Source organism: Vicugna pacos, chromosome 8, assembly GCF_048564905.1.
Source record: "Vicugna pacos chromosome 8, VicPac4, whole genome shotgun sequence".
NCBI lineage: Eukaryota > Metazoa > Chordata > Mammalia > Artiodactyla > Camelidae > Vicugna > Vicugna pacos.
Window position 1 is genome coordinate 56,712,850 of NC_132994.1, and position 20,637 is coordinate 56,733,486.

Here is a 20,637-nt window from a genome sequence, read left to right on the forward strand (position 1 = left end):
TACTTCTGAAAATCATATAGGGCAATAACGGAAGTGCAAAAACACCCTACATCTTACCATCATGGTTTTAAACTATAAAGAGAAATGTCACTACGGAGTCTGCAGATATTAAAATGATAAAAAGGGAACGCTACAAAAAGCTCTATGCACATGAATTTAACAATTAGATGAAATGAATGAATTCTTTGAGATTCAAAAACTGCCAAAACTCACCCAATATAAAACAGGTATCTTGAACCTTTCCTTAACTATTAAAGATACTGAATTTGAAGTTTGAAACCTTCAGAAAATGGAGTCTGAATTCTCAGATCATTTTGCTGGCAAATTCCAATGAATATTTAAAGGAATAGAATGAATACTACATAGTCTCTTCCAGAAAATCAAGGAGAGTATACCCTCCAATGCATTTTATGAGATCATCCTCATTACCCTGAAATCAACATCAAACTTAGTACCCAAAAAAGAAAAAGAAGAAGAAGAAAACTACAGACCAGTATCCCACGTGAATATAGATACAGAAATTCTCCAAAAAATATTAGCAAGTTGAATGCATTAACACACGAAAAGGATAATACATCACAACCAATGAGGCCTGGGGATGCAAGCATGGTTCAATATTTGGAAACCAATCAGTGTAATCCACAATATTAACAGCTAAAGGGAAAAAAAATGATTGTATCAATTTATACAGAAAAAAATATTTTACAAAATTCAACTCATTAAAAACCTGAATATGAATGTTTATAAAAAATTCTTCATAATGGCAAATACTGGAAATGACTCAACTGTCTTTCATTGATAAGCAGATAAACAACTTTTGGTACATCTGTATAATGGAATACTACTCAGCAATAAAAAGGAACCAACTGTTAAACATGCAGCAACTTAGATGAGTATCAGAGGTGTTATGCTGCATGAAAGAATTCAGTCTCAAAAGTTTACATATATTCCGATGATATGATAGTCTCTAAGTGACAAAACTATGGTGATAGAGAAAAGACTAGAAGTTAAAGGTAGGGGGATATGATTATAAAAAGAGAACACAGATTTTTAGGGTGATGGAACTGTTCTGTATATTGATTGTGGTGGTGGTTACACAAATATGTGTTAACATTTGTGGAATATAGAATTTTACACATTGGAATTTTACATATCCCCCAAGTTCAGTTTTATTGTGTAGCGATCTTTAAAATAATAATTGAAAAACGTGTTACAGCTACACATTCAGCAAGGAAATTGAATCTCCAAGAAACAGAGAAATCCTACAAACTCTGTATTATATGGAAGTTTGGTCAAAAGCAGTTGAGATCAGCAAAATCTTCATAGGAATCCTTGATGAATTATTGAGTTTATAGGGAAGAATGTGTAGTGTGAAGAGGGCCAGTTGCGGAAATTGCCATCAATATTCACTTTCAAAAGGGGAAAGCACTACCTTGAGTGAGTAGGACTGAGAATAAACAGGAATAATTACTGAGGGAGGTGGAGAATATGCTATGGAACAGGCAGAGATGGGGGGCAAAGGTGGCAGGTCTTGGAAGGCACCAGTTTCTAAAAAGGAAGACAGGAGTTTGTTTCTCTGGGTAACTGTAAACAGTGAAGGAATATCGCTTCTACCCACATTTCCTTGGCCAAAGCCAGTCACATGAGCCTAACTTCCAGGGGAAGTACAAATCCAACATGGGCATAAATGATCACCATATTTCTCCCTCTCTGCTAATTAAAGTCAGGCTAGTTTCCTTCCTGCATGTCAGACATAGCCAGCTCCTCTCTGTGGGTAACATCCCCAGATCCCACTGGTCATGGTATCAGACTCCAGTATCTCTGGGTGGTGTAGGACTGTCTTCATTGGGGGATGGTTCACAAGGGTCTCTATATCAAGTCCAAGTGTAGCTCTTCTTAGTCTGTAAACCTGTGAACTGATGATAGGGTATCTGCCTCCTACTCCAGAGTCCATTAGTGGATTCAAGACAGGGTAACGCAGAAGCACTCCAAGTAAGAATGGGAAAGGAAGGGAGATGCTCTGCAGATAGTGGCCCAAAGCTGTACATACTCTATGAGCGATGTAGATAGACTCTTTTTCTACTTTGCTCTTTCTATAGAGTGGAAAAGGGTTTAAATGGAGTATGGTTCCCTTCATAAAATGTTACCCATGAAAATTTATTAATAATACATTCCTAATGCATTAAGGAAAAATTAATCAAGGTTTCTGGAGGTCATAAGGCAAAGTGTAGCAAAGGCTTTACAGATATTCATTCCCCAATATTTAATATTTTTACTTTTAATAATTTATCCTGAGTAAATAATCAGAGGACGCAGATATGTACACACAAAAGAATATTTGTTGTGGATTTATGATACTAAAAATTGAAAGCAACTGAAATACCCACAAGATAAAAATAGAATTGTTACACATTTATGAATTAGGATATTTAATGACATGCAGACAAGCTCGTAATATAAAGTCATGGGGAAAGGTGAGTTAAAAATTGTCCTTGTAAAATGAAATTTGTATATGTGTGCGTGCTTGTGTGTATATATACACACACAGAGGAAAAAAATGTAAGGAAATATTGCCACTCTGCAACTAGTAGTCATTTCTTTACGGCTGGTGGGATTACAGATAATCTTAACTTTTTCTGTATATACTTCTGTTTATTAATATCTGCTCCCCTGTACGCCCAGCTCTTTATCTCCATTGTTTGCTTTGGTTTACTCTTTAGAACTCATCTAACATAATGTATATTTTACTTACTTGCTTAGGTTTTTTCTACATCTTCTCCTCTAGTCTGTGTGCTTCATGGGGGCAGGAAGTTTTGGCAGGTTTTTTCTTGCTGAATCCTCCATTAATATTTGCTCATTGAACAGTGAGTGTCCCAGGACAGAGACTCTTGGGGCAATCTTTTTTTGGTTTGTTTGTTTCCCTAATTCCCTTTATCTCCTCTGGACCTTTCCTTATTTTCAAATACTAATCCAGGATTTCTGTGAGAGATCAGGAATAATTTTCTATCAGAAGCTTCATTTTGGTCAGTGATTATGATTTTCCTTCACTCAGAGACACAGAAAATGATTTTCACGGTGTTGACCGTGGTGGTCAGCACAAGGTGAAGCAGGGATTTGGATCAGTGTGTGACTAGAGCATCTTTGTTTGCAAGGAAGCTTTAGAAATTATTAAAGTGATTCTGAGAAAAAGTGTTTACTTTCATACCTACTTATATAATAATAAGGACACATGTACACTTGAGCTGGGGCTGAACAGGAAAGTCACCTGGAATCATGAGGCACATTGTTTGTCTCTTACCATCGTCTCTCTGCACTTGTGCTCAGTTTTCCTCTCCAGGCTTGCTTACCAGCTTCCGCTGCTTACTCATAATTTCTGTTTCCTCTTCAGTTTGCAGGGGCCTTAGTCTGCCTCAGGGCTTCCTTTCAGTCTGCTCCCATCCCCCACTTCTGATTCATTCAGCCTCAGATTCTCAAAACTGTTCCAGCTCTGGTTTTCAACAGGGGACAGTGCATGGATTGCTCTGGGCAGTGCCCACCCCATGTCCAGTTTCCTTCCTTTAGGGTTTGGAAAGGGTCCCATCAACCAAAATATGTCCCCTGGAATATAGAAGGTGAACGGAATCCCTCCTCCGCTGTCATCTCCATACAAATGGTTTCTATTCAGGTTACTGTTCTTTTAACTCTTACAACTCCACTTTTAACCTTGCAAGGTGCTCTAGGACACTGACACTGATTTATAACCCCCATCTTTGATTGCCTTATCTAGCACCAAGTGTTAAACATGCAGCCTTAATGCTTGACATTTACTTTGGGTTTTGGAAACTCTGGCCCAAAGTTTTCAGTAGCTTGGCCTTCAGCTTCCTTCCAAGCTCAAGGAACAGAGAGTAACCTGTGTTTTGAGGAGTGTATTCAGTGCATTTTTATTTTGTACTGTGACTGGTTCAGGACTCCAGTTACAGAATTTGTGTATTATGGTGATGATGCTCAGAAAAAGCCACCCCAAGATGTGCCACTCTGGAATGCAGATTATTTTGAGCTGAAAACAAGCAAGGCCCAAAAGATTCGGGAAGAACCTTTGAACTTGCTCCTGACTGCCTGAAAGAATGTAAGATAGGAGACCTGTCCCAGGAAGGAGCTATGACCATAGGTAACTATAGTAAAGTATAGGTGTGGTGGACAAGGAGGAACTTAGCAGGGCCCATTTGATCCAAGTCCTCTCTGTGTCCTATTGTCTTTGGATGGCCCAGCAAACATTTATTTACCAAACACTAAATCTTTTTATCTTCCTGTGAATTATTGTACTTTGCCTTGAAGCCTCAGACCCTTACCTCCTTCTCCTTACTCTAGAGTATATATATATATTTGTATATACACACACACATATACCTCACCTTGCCTTGCTGCCTTTGGAATTCTTCATACTTACGTGGATTCTCTGTGCACATGTAGTAAATTTGATTTTCTCATGGCAGTCTGCCTTACGTCACTTTAATTGCCAGCCAAAAGTACTAAGAGGGAAAAGGAGAAATTTCCCCACCTCTGATGATTATTTCTAGAAAGAAAATTTCTACTAAAAGTACTTTAATTTGAATGTAAAACTTTTTTTTTTTTTTTAGATATTAGGGCTTCCTTTGAAAATAATTTCTGAGTTCAGTTAAAAAGTATGCCAGTACTTTCCAGAGTCAGGAAATATTAAGAGATGTTGTTCCAGAGAATATTCTGGAATATTAATATTCTCATCACATAGATGAACCATGGCTGGAGTGTTGTCTTCTGCTGACATAAAGAAACAGATCTACATAAATATGTGGATAAGAGAAGAGCCCCACACATTTGCTATCTGAATGTTGGTCACATGTCATTTTGATTCTGAACATCATCCGTGACTGGCAGATAAAATTAGTTCCTTTTTTCCCCATGCTTTTATGATACTGTGTTTGATTCCTAATGTTCTGAAAAGTGCTAATTTGTGTTTTTCACAGGGCAAACTAAAATAGATTTCCTTTAAGAAAACAACAGGCTGAACCCAACTGTAAAAATTGTTTACTTTGTAAATCAAATTTGTTGCCAGACTCTGCCTCTGTGGTCAGAGACCGAAACAATGTACTAACTGCAACAGTTAGTTCCTCATTCTCCTGGCGGTGTTCATTTTTATGCCTGCTTATAACCACAATTTCCCTCAAATGCAAACACACAGAGACAAATAATTTGACGTTTAATTATCAAATATTTTACCTTATGTTAAAAAACATAAATTTTTTTCTTAAAAAATAAAAAAACCTAAACTATAAGCTGCATGATTCTATAAGTCATTTGTATTTCCACTTGATGAGGGAAATAAAATGAAGCATGGGAATGATCTAGAACGGGGGAAGATTAGCTGTTGGCAATGCTGACGTGGTGACACCAAAACAGCCCCTCCCCCATACCTGTCAGTCTGAGTCTCTTGGCTGGGGAAAATTTCCTTGGTCCACTGGAGCCTTAGGCTCCTGTCCAGTCTTCACAACTGCTGCATCCACACATTCGTGTCCATGTTCACCACTGCTTTCTACTCTGCCTCCTTCATGGAACAGCCGTGCCCACCACTGCTGATCTATGAAAAAATCCCAGGTGTTTGCCTGCTTGTTTGTTTTTATCTTTCCTAGACTACAGGCTGCATGAAGTCAGGAGAGGTGTCCATCACATTCATCTTTGTACATCCAGCCCTAGAGTAGTAAATATTTGTTGGCTAATGAAAGAACTAACGTCAGCTAGCAGCAAGCCGTTGTGTACGTCTTGTCTCTTTCATTATAATCAGTGCCATATGCACATGTATTAATCTTAGTTCAACCAACTAACAGTGAGAGTCTGAGGACAATCTGTCACCGTGTCTATTGTTCTCTGCCCCATTGTTAGTGTTGTTTGACTGATCTCGTGGTTTAAACAGGTGTTCGTTTCTGTACCTTGTTTCTTCCACTGCTCCCCTCGCTCTTCTATCTGCAGCCATACAGGCCTTTCAGTTCCTCAAACGTACTGGGCATTTCCTTGCCTCTGGCCCTTCCGCACCCATTCTCCTCTGTTAGGAATGTTCTCCTTCCTGCTGGGCTGACACTAGCTGTTTTTTCAGCATCCAGCATAAATACCATTTCTTCAGGGTTATTTTCCCCAAATCCCCTGATATAAATAATCTCCCCATTTTTCTTCCTCCTCACACTTTGTTTTTGAATTCTGCATAACACTGATCATTTTGTAATGATTTGCTTATCTAATGGTTTTGTTTCATCAGTTTAATGTCTGTCTCCTCCATTGGGTTGTAGGTTCCACAAGAATAGGGTTGAAAATGTAATGCCCAGTATGTAGCTGGTGCTCAATAAATGTGTGTTGAAAGAATGAATAGATGACTAAATGGATGGAGTATCCTGTTTTGCTCTGACAGCTCCATGTATGTTAAATGGTTGAACTTCTCTGAGAGAGAAAGGGAAAATATATTTTTTCAGATGGCACTGTATATACAATAAAAATCAAGCAATGAATAGGTTAGAACAAAATTTAAAGTACCAATATCAAAAGACGTGGTGTTTTATTTCAGGTTACTTCACTTGCTGTTAATCACCACTTAATTGAAAATTGTGTTTTTCTGTTTTCAGGAAAAAAGCTTAAACTGATGCTTTATGGTTTATGAGCCTCCATAGTATTCTCTGTCTCCACAGTGCTTTTGGCTTTAGTATCAAAAAGTCCTTATACATAACTTTCCTTCAACTTTAATTTAACTTTATGTAAATTAGGAAGGTAACATATATTTTAAATATGTTACCTTACCCTTACTTCTAAATAAGATTTGAGGCCACTTTCGTTTTATTAGGGCACTTCCCAGACATCAGACAAAGAAATTAATATGTAGATTAAAAGAATGGTCAGAATTTTTTAAAAAGAAAAATGTATTACCACAGAAATCTAACATTGTATCATTAATGTAATATAATACATAAATATAATTTAACATAAATTTAGCAATATATATTTTTTGTTTCCTGGTAGACAAGACCAAAAAGGAAACATAATAGATTCTAGAGTTTCCTTTAGATATTATAAAAGAAACATATGTGTTCAGTCAGAAAAAAACAGAAGAAAACAAGACAGTATTCCTAACATTGTATTCCAGGCAGGAATTATGAACCAAGAAGAATTCCTTGCATGGACCCATACAGAGGGGCAATTGATAACACAGCGGGCAGTACCTTTAAAATATTATTTTGTAGAAGATGCAAAAAGGTCTAAGAATGACCATTTTTTTAAATCAACATTTGACAGATACTGAGATGTTAATAAACTTTTGTAAATGCTTTTAAATGAAAAGATAATATACGTTTGTTGCTTTTTGATGAACTAGTCTAAAAGAAAGACAAAATTTATTAAGAGACAAGGAGAAGTCAGTATGTCCTTCTCAAATATCACTTATGATACTAGAACCTTAAAATGAAGCAGAAAAAGTTACTCCCTTTTATGCCTCCTACCCAGGTTTCTATCCTGAGTTCTGGGGTTAGGTATGGCACTATTCTGAATGTGGTTTTGGTTAGAATTATGTTCTGAGAATGATTTGCAAAACATACCATTACCTACAGGATAAAATGACCTGTTATGTGGAGTTTCCTTCTTATTGTCTATGTGGATTTGAAAATGTCCCAAAGTATTTTAATACAGTTTATCCTAAGCTGAATCTTCTGACTGTAATTAGATAATAAGATTAACTGTTAACTGTCCTCATAGGTTTTTATACAACTATTCCAAAAATGAAGGAAAATTCTTGTCTTCTGTAATGAACATTTCATAGAAGATGGTTTTTTGTTTGTTTGTTTTGCTTTCTATCATTCATTTGCCATTTTGGTAACAGAAGTTTGTGGAGTGAATCTGAACATTACATTTCTTGATTGGCTCAGAGGTAGCCCAGCCACCCAATCAGGATCAAGGGAGTGCAATGGCATTTACTGATTTCTAGGAAGGAGTCTTCTTCCCAGATGGACAAGAAGCCTCATGGGATGAAGGTCCAATAGCCACTTCCCCTATCTTGCTACTGTGAAAATCCAAGACAAGAGGCCGCACATTGTAGGGCTGGATAGAGAAATGCCTTGGTGATAGCTTTTAAGCCCTGAATCCAGCCAAGTCTGGAGAAATATCCTATTTGTTTAGGTCAATTTGGGTCCAGTTTTCTGCTGTATGTAGCCAAGAACACCCAACTAAAACATCTTCTTATTCAGAAAGTTGAAATATTTTAGATTTAACTAAGATCTAAATAATATCATTTGTATGTACAAACACATTGAAAGGGCTAAAATATATTCAAGTTTGAAAGCATTAGAATTAAAACTCTATCGGAATACTGCTGTCCATTTTCATTCTGCCAGAATGTTGTGATACTTGCTGGAAAAGAATTCGAAAACTGATTTCTACACCAAGATCATACACATGGAAAGAAAACCAGTTAAAACTGTTAATGAATGCCAACATGATGCTGACACTAATTTGACTACTTCATGAGACTGGAAGGAAGGAAAATAAAGCAGCATTCTTTGGTCAGATTGTCAAGTTTTTTCCCCTTGCAAAAGATTGAAAAACCCAGACCTGATGCCTATACTACACTTTCAAAGGAAGAGAATATACTGAAGAATTTGTAACTTGGAATGATAACAGAATTACCTTCTGTATAGGAGGTTGATTCTACAGAGTCCATTCCGAGGAAGCCATACCGGAGATATTGATGAGAGTAAAGAACTGACAAGGAGTAAGACTTTTCACTCAGGATAGTTTCTAAAGGATTCTGTATACAAAGGATTGTCTTTTGAGTCTCCATTCCTTGTGGGTGACTGAAGAGGCACCATCATCCAGCTATAAATGTTTGTTGAAATACATTATTGACCAGGAAAAGTTCTTGGAGCTGTAGAATGAGGAGAAATTGTTACATGCCTGTAAAGCTGAGTGAAATAGCTTAGTTGCTCAGGATTAGAATTTGTGCTTTCAGGATGCTCTTGGGAAAGCCATAGCAGGGCTTAACTGTGTCCCTAAATCTACACTTATTATTGATCCTATTGGCTATATCCATGACCCTTCATTGTAGTTCTTTATAAGGAAAGTATAGATTAAATATTTGAATTTAATACATTGCAGTTTAACTATAAACTCGGTAGCTATATCCATGATTTATAAATTACATACATAGCTATTTATGCTGTTGTTTTGTTTTCTCTCAGATTAATGAAACTTCCCCTTGAAAACTTGTCTCTAATAATGATTTAATTAAGATACAAAATGCACATGTTGTTTCTCGAATAGTAGAGAAGCTCAAATGCCAGTTAGAATTCTTTTTATTTTTTTATTGCAAAGATTTGGGGATTGAACTCTGACTTAGCATTTGATGTTCCTTCTGATGAAATGGAGCAAATTTTAGGCTCTCCTTGATTCTACACTCAAACAATGCCACCAGGCTCTATTTCTAGGCTCTACTCCGTGGCTCACAACAGATTCAGATTTATATTACTTTACTTTAAAATGAGACAGAGAGAGAATTGCTTCCTGTACCTTCCTCATAATTCTAGGAACTCAAAGGCACTCTCTCTCTGGCCCATATTGGGTCACTGTGCCCATCCCATCCTTCAGACAATCACTGTCGCTTGGGTGTGGTTAGGGGTGGGGGTATGGGAGCAAAATTAGCAGCTTAGCTTAGGCCCCTTTCCTGAAGTAAAGTGGTGTGACTTTCCCCCACACACGTGGAGTGGGGATGGGATCGTTCACTCAAAGCAGAATTGGGATACAGTTATCACTGTATTTTGGGATGGATGCTCTGGTCAAAAGAACAAATACCCACGCTAAGTTAGAGCATGGTGTTCCCGTGGCAGGGCTGGCCAGAGTTTGAGGTCAATGAACTGGAAAGCCTCTTCATAAATCCCTTCTTCTAACCTAGGTCTTCAAGAATGAAGGGAATAAATACTCGTTGAGATATTAAGTACTGTTGTATCATGTTCAGGAAATAAATGATGCAAGGAACTTCTCTTACTAGCCCAAATATTCTTTGGAGGGCAGTTATTCTGGAAACGGTCATCCAGTGTTTCTTTGGTGAGAACTTTCCTGTGTAAACCTTCCTCCAACGGTTTAACATGTTTTTTTTTCACATATCATGTAACAATGGTCTTTTGCAACCCAGTCTGTAACTTGCGGACAACCACAAAGCATCTTGATTTAGAAATATATACACCACATATTTATATTGACAACACTAATCATTTAGGATTATATTTTATGAGGAAACTAAAGGTCTCATATTTCAGCCATTTTGTCAAGTCTCTGTCTCAAGCAGTTCACTGATGGGGGAGAGAGATTTATTTTTCAGTATCAAGTGTATGATGTAAAGTATTTGCTTCACAGACAAAACTTACCTGCCTTTCCCCCCGTTTTTAATTCTTGGATCCCAGATACCAAGGACAAAGTGAATAACACAGTTAAATTAGCTGATTCTTCAGAAAGCCAAAAAAAAAGAGTTCTATTTTAGAAGAATAATTGAATTCTTAATCCGTGTGTGTCTGAAGAAATGTCGTATACATGGTTGTAGCTGTGAAACTATTCTAAGAATATAGAGGTTTTCCCTATGGTTTTGACTGCGTTTGTCCTGAAAAGTTTCAATTTTATTGCAGAAAGGTTTGGGTCTTTTGAAAATAGCAAGAAAATCAATTATCGGGGTTTCAATTTTCTCTGAACAATTTTCGTCATTTCAGCATGCCCAAGAGGGAAGTGGCCTATAATTTTGTTATGCTGAAGAATTTGGCAAGCTGGCTAAAGTTCTTACTAAAAGTAAAGAAATCCCTTTGGTGGCATATGCAGGAAGTTATGTCTGAATCATTTGGAACCATTGTAGAGAAGCTTTTGTTCCTGAAGAGATCCGTGGGGGATTTTCTTGGGAAGAAAAGGTATCTGAATATTCTTAAGCCTTGGACAGATTTATCAAACTCGTTGTTTCACTTAAACCTTTGCCAAATGTGACTCATCTTCCATCAAACAGACCTCTCCCCAGGCATCTTCATCTTCAAAAAAATCAACACCCAAAATCATCTTATGTTTCTTTCACTGATGCGAGGGTGAAATCTGTGTCAAAAGAAGAATATTTGTATTGATTTTTGTAATCTTGGAGGATATAATATAAGAGTGAGGCTGTAATTTAGATTCATACTCCAAAAAAGGTTTTTTGAAAGGTTTTTATTTGTTTTGGTGACAGAGGTGTGGAGGGGAGGGAAGCTGGGTGGTAAAATGAAATGGCCTGAAAACATGAGTCAAAGTAAAACACGAGAATAAATCAAAGTGAAATCATTAAACACTGGTGAATATAAAAAAGAAATTAAATCAGGCTACAGAGGAAAATACATGAATTCAGATCCAGGAGAGTCATACGCTTCATGGGAAGTTCTATTAGTTTGTCTCCCAACAGAGGTCGGTGAAGTAATAATCTCTAAAAGGTGGGGCCATTAGTTCTGCAGGCATTTAGAACTGGTCTGAACAAAGCACCTGCATGCTTTATTTAGGTGGAGAGTAACACTGTAGACAGGAGCTGAAAAAGCAAATATAAATACTCTTCTGACGCCCTGTGACTTCCAGCTAATCGTGTACAGGCAGTTAGAAAATCCTGCTGCCTCTTTCCTGCCAATTTGGGTGTAAATTCTCCTTGGCCAGAAAACTGATCGTTAGGTTAAAAGTCTCTTTTTTTGTTGGCTCCTCGGGCTCTTCACATATCACCTGGCATTCTGCTGGATAAATAGTTATAATTTTAAACACAATGTGTAAGATCAGAGATTTACAGATGCTATCATACATATCACTACAACCTCCTCTTTTACATAAGAGACAATGATGCCCAGACGGCAAGCTGGTGAGGTGGATTTCAAACTCTGGGCTACCTCTTCAGATGGATAAAGAGAGCCTAGGTTTAGATGCAAATAAACTTAGGTGTGAATTCTGGCTTAAATTCCTGTTTCTGTCCCAAAGCCTTCAACCAACTTGTTCCATAATCTCCTTTATCCTTGCAGTGGAATTTATTTTAAGTTCTAATTTGAAACTGTCCAGGAGCTTGTACAACTCACTCTGTCACTGTCCAAGTGAGACCACCCAGAGCCTGGTTCCTCCTCCCAGAAGGAACTGATGCTTTTTTGGTGGATGCAAATGTATCAGTCTGTGACCTAACTGTGCATAAAATAGAACTTTAAAATTTTTTCTGTAACCAAATTTGCTTTCTATCACAAATGCTAATTTCCGTCTGTAATGAAAAATTTAATTTTGCTAATTCAGAATAAGCCTCATCAAATCAGGATTTAAAAAAAATTACTTCAGAGTAAACTCATTCAATTTAGACTTCTTCCCTTAAATGTCAATTTTGTTCAAGTGCATCTAACTTTAGGGAGGTGTTGTGGATTATGTCACCCCAAGTTGTGTGCTTGTCTCCATCTGAGAAATGAAGTAGCAAGGCATAAAGCGTTAGAATACTAGCTAGTAATTAACAAAGTTAATTACAAATAGTTTTACTATCTTACAGAATGTAAGCCAGCTTGCTGGAAATATTGTGTATTTTCAGTTAAGTGCCAAAATTGTATAGCATTACCTCCAAGAAAGACCCTGAAACTGTGCCAGCAGAAGGCACCATGAATTTGGCAGTGACTGCTACAGCCTTGAGGCAAGGTGGGTCTTTGCCACTAGATCAAAAGAGAGACTGAACTAAGCTGTGGGTTTTTGGTGCTTTCCTTATGATTAAAGCTGTTATAAAATCAGAATTTTGCTTAGAAGCTTCTCCATACCAATCAAAAGAAACAGTATATTTGACATTAAGAATTTGCCCATTTATTCTAAGATGACTTTAAGATGGGCAATTTTGGAAATACCTAGAGTTCATCTAAAGTGGCCACTGTGGTTCAAATCACCATTGGTGGAACAGTGCCATTTTGTGAGACTTGTACAAGAATTTGAGTAACGATGATACTACATGTAAGAAGCAGGTGTCTGACTTTGCAAAAGTGCAAGCTTGGACTGAGATTACCTCTGGAGAAATGATCGTGGTCAGTCTAACGTGTTCATTCTATAGCTTGTATCTTGAGCTCCTCGCCAGTGGTTGGTAATCTCTGACAACAGACTTGATAATTTGTGGGCTTCAGAAGATAGAATTTGTGAATATTTGTTTCCCAATTTAAACTCCCAGAGTTGTAAACATAGAAAAGAGGAAAAACAAGCCTTTTAAGATTTTTGGATGGATGACCCAAAGTAAATTTCATCTAGTGGGGAACCTTAGCTTGTGAGATTTGTTGAGTTATAGCTGGCATGAAATAAAATGCACATAGTTAAAGCATAACATTTGGTAAGTTTGATATGTATATACATTCATAAACGAATCCACAATCAAGATAATGAAAATATCCATCACTTCCAGAAGATTCCTCATGCCCTTTGGTAATACCTCCTTTCTGCTTTTTGGTTTCTCTCCACCCCTGTGTCTACAGGCAACCTTTGATCTGTTTCTTCTCACTATAGATTAGTTGATGTTTTCTAGAATGTAATATAAATGGAATATATGTATTCTTTTCTCTCTGGATTCTTTCTCTCAACATAAATATTGTGAGATTCAACCATGTTGTTGTGTGTGTCAAGAGTTCTTTTGTTTTTAATCGCTGATGTGTATTCTGTTACATGGGTATATACCACCAGTTGTCTATCCACTCACCTGTACGTCGACATTGGAGTGATTTTCAGATTTTGGCTGTTACAAATACAGCAACTGTGCACGTTCATATTCAAATCTTTGTGTGGATAAATGATTTGTTTTTCATTGAGTAAGTATCTAGGTGTGGAATAGCTGCATTGTATGGTATGTATATATTTAACTTTTTAAAGAAACTACTAAACTGTTTTCCAAAGTGTTTGTATCACTTTATATTTTCATCATCAGTGTATGAGAGTTCTGATCCTCTGTATACTCACCATCCCTTGTATGGCCAATGTTTTTAATTTTAGCCACTTTAATAGGTGTGTGGTAATACCTCATTGTTGTTTTAATTTGCATTTCCCTAATGACTAATGGCATTGAACAGCTTTTGTGTTTACTTATCATCTATGTATTTTTTTTCTTTTTTTTGGTGACATGTCTGTTGAATCAAGTCTTTCTGCCCATTTTTAAATTGGGTTGTTATGTGAGTTCTTTGTATAACCTAAATGCAAGCCCTTTATCAGATATATTATTTGCAAACATTTTTTTTTTCTCAGTCTGTGGCTTCTCATTCTCTTAGTGTCTTTCAAAAAGCAGAATTTCTTAAGTTTAAAACAAAATATTGTACTTTTGTGGTTATATCTAAGACATTCTTGCCTAACCTGAGGTTACAGATATTTTGCCCTATACTTTCTTCTAGAAGTGCGCAGGTGTTAAGATTTACATTTAGGCCTGTAATCCCATTTGAGTTAATTTTTGTGCATGTTGAGATATATGTGTCAAAATTCATATTTTTGCATATGGATTTACAATTATTTCAGGATATTTGTTGAAAAGACTATACTTTCTCCCTTGTTATCTGTGTTGAGAATCAGTTTCCCTTATATTTGCAAGTATATTTCTGGACTTTAATTCTTTTCCATTAATTTGTTTGTCTATCTATACACCATTAATGTAGTTGTCAATCTTTGTGCCAAACACATACCATCTTGATTAACTACAGCTTTATACTAGGTCTTAAAATATGGTTGTGAAAGCCCTCCAACTTTGTGCTATTTTTTCTACTTTATTTTGGCTTTTTTAGTTCCATTATACTTCCTTTAAACTTTGTATTTGAAATTTAAAATCAACTTGTCAATTTCCACACAAAAAAAATGCCTCCTGGGATTTTGATTGGAGTTGCATTGAATCTATAGATCAACTTGAGAAGAATTGGCAACTTAACAATATTGAGTCTTCCAACCCAAGAACATATTATCTTTTCATGTATTTAGAAGTTCTACTATTTCTCTCTCTCAGCAGTGTAGTTTTCATTGTGTTAGTCTTTCACACCTTTTGCTAGATTTATCCTTATTTCACATTTTTATGCTATTATAAAATTTCTAATTACTTGTCAGTAGTATATAGAACTTCAGTTGATTTTGTGTATTGATCTTGTGTCTTGAACCTTGCTAAACTCATTTACTTGTTCTAGTAGTTTTTTAATCAGTTCCATAGGGTTTTCTACATAGATAATCATGTTATCTGCAAATACAGTCTAATTTCTTCCTTTCTAATCTGAGTGTCTTTTACTTATTTATTTTTCCTTTTTACCTTTTGCACTGGCTAGAGCCTCTGGTAAAGTGGTGGCTAAAAGTGGTGAGGGTGGACATCCTTGTCTTGTTTCTAATCTTAGGGGAAAAGTATTCATTTTTCATTATTAAGAATGATGTTAGCTGTAGGTTTTTCACTGATGAACGTTTTCCCTTTCTCTGGATGAGAAAATTTTTTATCAGGAATGGAAGTTGGGTTTTTGTTAAATGCTTTTTCTGCACTTATTTAGATTATCATGTGTTTTTTCTTTTTAGTTTGTTGATAAGGTGAATTAAATTAATTCATTTTTTAAATGTTAAACCATTGTTGCATTAATGGGATAAACCCTCTCTCTTGGTTATGATGGCTTTAAAATACATTTCTGGATTCAATTTGCTAAAATATTTGTTCAAATGAGATATCACTTCACACCAGTCAGGATGGCCATTACTTAAAGTCTGCAAATAATAAATGGTGGAGAGGGTGTGGAGAAAAAGGGACTCTCCTACATTGTTGGTGGGAATGTAAATTGGTGAAGCCACTATGGAAGGCAGTATGGAGTTTCCTTAAAAAAGTAAAAATAGACTTACCCTATGATCCAGCAATCCCTCTTCTGGTGTACATCTGGAGAAAACTATAATTCGAGAAGACACATGCACCCCAATGTTCACAGCAGCACTATTTACAATAGCCAAGACATGTAAACAACCTAAATGTCCATCAACTGATGACTGGATAAAGAAGATGTGGTATATTTATACAATAGAATATTACTCAGCTATAAAAAAGAATGAAATAATGCCATTTACAACAGCATGGATGGACCTAGAGATTATCATATTAAGTGAAGTAAATCAGACAGAGAAAGACAAATATCATATGATATCACTTATATGTGGAATCTAAAAAAAATGATACAAATCTCATTTACAAACCAAAATAGACTTATGGATATAGAAAACAAACATTGTTTACCAAAAAGGAAAGGGCAAGGGAGGGATAAATTAGGAGTTTGGGATTAACAGATATACATTACTGTATATAAAATAGGTAAACAACAAGGACCTACTGTATAGCATGGGGAACTGTATTCAATTTCTTGTAATAACACATAGTGGAAAAGAACCTGAAATATATATATATATATAACTGAATTGCCTTGCTGTACACCTGAAACTAATATTATAAATCAACAACACTTCAATTAAAAAAAAAAAGAATGACATTGTCAGGTATTGTTGAGGACATAGAGAAATGGGAACCCTTATACAATACTGAAGGAAATGTAAAATGGTACAGTCTGTTTGGAATACAATATTCACTTGTATATAAGCCAGGAATTCCACCCCTGGGCATTTGCCCCAAAAATGACTTGAATGTGAATGTTCATAGTGTTGTTATTCCTGAAATCCACAACCTAGAAATAATCCAATGTCCATCAACTCGTGAATGGATAATTGACATGTAGTAAATTCATACAAAGGAATATAATACAACAATAGAAAGGAATGAATTACAAATATATCCAACATGGATGAATCTCAAAAACATTATGCTAAGTGAAAGAAGCCAGAAACAAGAGACTGTATATTATCTGTTTCCATTTATACAAAGTTTGTATTAAAGACAAAGCTGTAGAGACAAACAGGTCAGTGTTTCTCTGGAACCAGGGGTTTAGGAGTAGAGATTGACAGCAAACAGGCAAGGGGGAAATTTTGAGGTGATAGAAATGTTCTGAAATTGGATGGTGGTGATGGTATGAAAGTGTGCATTTACTAAATGTAGACTTGTATATTTCAAAGGAGTAAACAGTATGGTATTTATATCTCAAAGATGTTTTCTAAAAAAATTTTTTTTCTTCAGTTGTTTTACATCTATGTCATGAGAAGTGTTGATCTGTAGTATTCTTGTATTCTTGGTCTCATTTTGGTATAGGGTAATGCTTGTGTCATTGAATGGCTTGGGAAGTACTCCTTCAATTTGCTGCAATGTTTTGTATATAATTGGTATAATTTCTTTCTTAGACTTTTGGTAGATTTTACCAGTAATAATACCTGGGCCTGAAGTTTCCTCTGTGGGAAAGTTTTTAGCTCCAAATTCAGTTTCTTTGAGAGACATAGGACTATTCAGGTTGTCTATTCTTGAAGTTTGTGAGTTTCAAGGATTTTTTATATTTCATCTAAGTTGTCAAATTTATTGGCATAAAGTTTTTAATAATATTCCTTTATTATCCTTTTAATACCTGTTGAATTTAGACTGTTATCACTTCTCATTGTGGATATTAATCATTTGTGACTGCTTCCTTTTTTTAACTGATTAGTCTGACTAATTTTGCCAATCTTTTTTATTTTCTCGAAGAACCAGCTTTTGGCTTTATCGATTTTCTCTGTTGGTTTTCTTTCTATTTCGTTGCTTTCTGATCTGATCTTTATTATTTTCTTTCTCTGTTACCTGGATTTTAGTTTCTAATGCTATAAATTTCCTCTAAATACTTTTTAGAGTCATTCCACAAATTAGGAAATAGTTTCTTTTTACTTTTATTCAGTTTAAAATGCTTTGAAATTTCCCTATTAATTTATTATTTGATTCATGGGTTATTTAGAAATATGTCATTTAGTTTTGACATATTTTAAGCTTTTCTAGTGATCTTGCTGTCATTAATTTCTAATAACTCTATTATGGTCAGAGGTCATCCTTTGTATGAGTTAATTTTTTTTAATTTATTGAGACTTTTTATAACACAGAATGTGGCCTATCTTGGTAAATGTTTCATGCACTCTTAAAAAGAATGCATACTTTGCTTTTGTTAGGTGGAATGTTCTCTAAGTATCAATTAAGTTGGTTGATTATATTAATTCATATATGTCTTTATAGATTTTCTATTTGTTCTGTTGACTCTTGTAAGTGGAATATTTAAATCACCTGTTGTGGATTTGTCTACTTCTCCTGTAGTTCTAGCAGTTTTTGCTTCATGTATTTTGTTGTTGAGTACATAAATTTAGATATTTTGATGCCTTCTTGATGAATTAGCCCTTTTATCATTATGAGATAACCTTTAAAAAGTTTCTGATAATATTTTTTGCTTTGAAATTCATTGTGTCCGATACTAATATAGTCACTCCAACTTTCTTTTAATTAGGGTTAGCACAGCACAGCCTTTTCTATCCTTTTACTTCATATATAAATATAAATACACGCACACACATGCACTAGTATATACATAGGCCTTGCATCTAAAAAAAATCTGACTTGACAGTCTGCTTTTTCATTGGGATGTTTTAGCAGTTTACATTTAAGTGATTATTGATATAGTTAGGTGATATAGTTAAGTGATTCTTGATATACAGTTGTTTATCATTTTGCCATTTGTTTTCTATTTGTTCCATCTTTTTTTTTTTCCTCATGTGTTTCCACCTGAAGAACTTCCTTTAATATTTCTTAGACAGCAGGTCTGTTGGTGATGAATTTTTTCAGCCTTTGTATATCTGGGAGAGTCTTTATTTCGCCTTCATTCTTAAAATACATGTTGCTTGGTATAGAATTTAGGTTGGCAGGGTTTTTCAAGTTTAAGATATTGCATCTCTGTCTTCTCACTTGCATTGTTTCTTACAAGAAATCTACTGTCATCCTTATCTGTGTCTTCTGTGCTTAATATGATGCTTTTCCTCTGGCTAGTGAGAACAGGCGCTATTTCCAGTCCTGGATGAGCACCAACCACTGTTAGTGCTAACCCTTTTGGGTAATACTTTCCCAGTAGCAATTTCCAGTACTCTGTCCTGTGAACTCTAGCCTCCTTATTGTCCCCAGACTCTTTCTTAATTCTGTCTCCTCAACTCAGAGAGTCAGCCAAGCTCCTCCTTTCCTGTGCTGTGGCCAGAAACTCTCTCAAGGCTGTAAGCTGAGGCAATCAGGATTCACTTTACTTGTTTCCCATTTCTCAGTGATCAGTGTTCTTCATTGCCTGATACCCCGTATCTGGAAATCTCTTGTTTCATGTATTTTGTCCCTTTGTTTTGGTTGTTTCAGACAAGAGGGAGACACTAGCCCCTGTTGCTCCATCTTGGCCATAAGCAGAAGTCCTTGGAGCTGGTTTTTGTCATGGACTTACACTTACTGGAACTCTGTCTGTTGATCATTCAATGTCATTTCCCCTCCCCCCTTATTGACAAATGTTTATGAGAAGACAGAGTAATATGAAGTTGAGGTTAGATAGAGAACACAATATCATCAAGAAGTTTTAGTAAAACAAGTCTGATCAGAAAGTTCAATACATAAATAAGTAAAACATTTTCTCAGGGAAAAAAATTAAATTCAGTGTTGAAAACTTCAGGGAAATCGTATCTTAGACTCAGCGTATGATTCGTCTCTCCATCATAGGCCTAGAATCTCAAGCAAAAGAGACATACAGAGCTTGAGGATTGCACACAGAAGTTGTCTGGATCAGGGATCCTGGTTCATGGTAAGGAGGTCCAACCTGAATCTTAGTAGGTTCTCCAAACTGTGGAGAGCCTCCTCTTCAAATAAAGAAACATGTTATGATATAAACAAATGAGCATTGTAAACTTACAGAAGCAAAAGAAAATTTCAATTCTGAAATGACATCTCGTTAGGGGAAATGACTACATAGTTTTTATTGTTGATTATCTGGTTTGGGGAGATCACAAGTGGGAAGAATCTGTGAATTGTTGAGTTTGTAAACTGAGGGGTAGATGCAAGTGACATGAAGTTCTGAATGAAGAAGGAAATGTGTTGCGAATTCCGATATTGTAAAGTTGAAATTGGATGTAGTTCTTTCAGTTCTCAATTTTGTGTGATTGATGGGAGGTGCCTGTTCTGGTTCTAGCCTGTTAAATATGGTAAGCCTCATGTAATGTTGGCTATTGTTATATGTTCAGACAGTGAAGACTAGCTCAGCAAACTATAACCTGCAGTGCACTTTTCTGTAGCGTGCCCCAAGTGCTCCCCAGGGTGCCATTCTGAGCTGAGTTGACTATGTGTTATAGCATGGTAGTTTTCATTTCTGTGACTTCTCTTTATGTTGTTTATTTTGCACTTGGAAAATAGATTAGATGACAGAATTTGAGAAAAGTGAAGCAAAGAAACTTCAGGCTGGATATTAAAATGCAAGTTTTACATTGATTAGAGGTATCTTCAAAGAAAGAGTGTGGAACCAGTTAGTAAGTGGTTGGTGGCAGTCGTTTGTGAAGTATACTTCAAGCATAACTGCAACTGGGGAAGATCGACCAGAAATTAAACAAATGGGACTGGCAAAAACATGTTCCAGACATGTACTGTGGGGGAGATTTGAGAACTGGAGAGTGAGCACAACTTATAACGGTGGTGAATACTTCTCCATAGAG

The 20,637-nt window shown here is 36.0% G+C and overlaps 1 long non-coding RNA gene across 2 annotated transcripts in view; it reads left to right on the forward strand.

Moving 5' to 3' along the window:
* Nucleotides 1-20,637, forward strand: part of LOC116281482 (uncharacterized) — a 98,215-nt gene that overhangs the window by 7,941 nt on the left and 69,637 nt on the right. Inside the window, exon 2 of one of the 2 annotated variants that reach the window (XR_012075052.1) lies at nucleotides 19,655-19,736. The exons of the other annotated variant lie outside the window; for it this stretch is intronic. This is a non-coding gene — a long non-coding RNA (uncharacterized lncRNA). The remainder of the gene's footprint in view (nucleotides 1-19,654; nucleotides 19,737-20,637) is intronic. 2 annotated transcript variants of the gene reach the window in all.